This window comes from Orcinus orca, chromosome 7, assembly GCF_937001465.1.
Source record: "Orcinus orca chromosome 7, mOrcOrc1.1, whole genome shotgun sequence".
NCBI classification, from domain to species: Eukaryota; Metazoa; Chordata; class Mammalia; order Artiodactyla; family Delphinidae; genus Orcinus; species Orcinus orca.
Window position 1 is genome coordinate 36,658,995 of NC_064565.1, and position 2,670 is coordinate 36,661,664.

Here is a 2,670-nt window from a genome sequence, read left to right on the forward strand (position 1 = left end):
GCCACGCTACTAAAATTTCTATATTCTGAATCAAATTTTTCTGATGTAGACCTTCAAATTAGTTGATCTTCCCAAGTTTGAGGGTTGAATGAAGAATTTAAACAAGCTCTGTATAACAGTTAGGTAATACACAGTATTCAGTTTTAGACTATTAATTAAGCAATAATTTGGGGACATATGAAACGGATCCATTTAATTCTTACCCTGCAGGGTAGAAGGCCTTAGGAATATAAAGATAGCTCTTTCTTCCCTTGCCACCTCCCTAAAATTCAGATGAACTCTTCCAAAATAGCTCAGAAAAAGAAAGCAACAATCAGCATAAAGTTAACGCACTGCTAAAGCTATGTGACAGTATTGAGAAATTTATGGGGGAAAGTTTGAATCAACAAATATTTTCTATATTCCTACTGGTAACTCCAAGGCCTTTTTTTCCTCTGTTCTTTTTTCCCCTCCTTGTCTGTTACAAGTTATGATGTGTGGATGAAGCCTTTTTCCCATGCAGTAATGACTGTATACTGAGATTTCAAGGGGCTGTTCATGACAATCCCATTTTCTGTGTAATTTCATGGTTGTCTTCTTGAATGAAGATATTGGCTGCTCTGAAGCAGGGGGTCAGCCACTCCTGCTCTCTTTCAGTATTGTTCCGGAGTATGTTTCCTTTCAGCTGATGAAAAGTAATTCATCATTTACACCCCTGAATTCTGCCAGCATTTTTTGAACAACTTTTCTTTCCCTGTGGTACCTTAGGCCCATGAAAGAGATAAATAGGTTCAATACAACACTAGGCCCCAGATCCTGGGAGCAGGTTAGGCCTCTGAGGCCCCGAGCTGCCCCTTTCTCATGATAGAGTTTGTCACCTTTCTACCTCTAGAAGTCAAATCCTGTCGACTCAGCCATCTTTCAGGCTCTCTGAAGTGGCTTTGGCACCCACTGGGGCATGTGAGCTTAAAATTGATTTTTTTTAAGATCTGTCAAGTTCCCTTAAGGGACAGAGTTGACAGCCAGCAGGCCTCAACTATCACAAAGCATTCAATGTGTAAAAGACACCTAAGGAACTTCCTTTGAGGGGCCAAAGGGCTTCAGACTTCGTGACACATTGAGAGGGTGCTGTTGCTAAGAAACTGGCTTCAGGCAATAGGATTTTTCCTGTAACTCTGCCACTTTGGGAAGTACTTTAAGCTACCTCTCTCCTTATGGCCAAAGACAACATCAACTATTACAAAAACAAGATACAAAGAAGATGTTAGATGGAATCATTACATGGTTCTTCAGACTCCAACTGCCTACCATTTATGCAGTTTGGGAATTAGCTAACGCTAGTATTTGCACCGCCTTTTAGAAGAATAAAGCACTAGACAATCTAAACTTAATCAAATAATATCTGGTATTTGTTTTAAAAATAAAGGATATCAACTCTTTACAAATTTGGATATTATAGAACACAATGCAGAAATAGATCACTCTTTCTCAACTTAAACAGTGACTGACTTAACACTTTGGTGATAGCATGATGCTACTGTTCACCTCCCATTTGTAGAAAAATAATGCTAGAGCAATTACAGCCAGCTATTTGTTCCTGACCTAAGTCTACCAGATCAAAGACTATTTAATTCGGCCTTTTATTTAGCCATTTCTCCTTATTTCAAATGTTCTCTCAGAAGTCAAAATAATAGGGAGAGGATTTTGCTATGTTATTTTAAGGACTAAGGAAGTGTTCTTTCTGATATTGATTTTTGAACAGCTTTAGTATGGCAAGCCATGCTTTTGTTCTAAATAAAGAGGAAAACAACTTAGCCTCTTTTAGCGACCACAGCATAACCATTTTCTTTAGCCAAACCATTCGTGCACAGCAAGCGCAGCATCCTTTGGAAGATTAGTGATTTCTCAAAAGAAGTCAGGAGACAGATTTTCAAATTCAATTCCAACCTGTGTGGTTTGAAGGCTGTGAAACTTTCAACAACAATATAAATACTGCATGTGTGTCTCTCTCTCCCGAGGCTGGATTTTGCCAACTGGAATGTGAAAGGCCAATTGTATAAGCAGGTGTAGGTCTGAGTTGAAAGGATTTGATGGCATTAATCTCCCTTTAAGAGGTCTTGTTTTCATGGGCTGTTGTCAAATATAACTGGGTTGTTCTGTGACTATAACTGCAGTTATGTGTCCCTTGTCATAGAGAAGTGCTCTAGCTTTTTTTTTTTTTTTTTTGCGGTATGCGGGCCTCTTACTGGTGTGGCCTCTCCCGTTGCGGAGCACAGGCTCCGGACGCGCAGGCTCAGCGGCCATGGCTCACGGGCCCAGCCGCTCCGCGGCACGTGGTATCTTCCCGGACCGGGACACGAACCCGTGTCCCCTGCATCGGCAGGCAGACTCTCAACCACTGCGCTACCAGGGAAGCCCAGTGCTCTAGCTTTTGAGGGAATTTCTACACGACTTTTCCAAAGACAGTGCCAGTGTTCTCGATACAGGGTGGCAGTATGGTAAGGTGAAAAAAATACAGGCTTTCGTGTCAGACATTCCCTAGGTTTGAATATTGGATTGCAGGAGCTGTGTTGCCTCAGCAAATTTATGAAACTTCTCTGAGACACAGCTTTCTTGTGTGTAAAATAAGGACAACTACATCTGTGGATTAGATGAGGTTATGCATGGAGATACCCAGCATAATCATTGGAA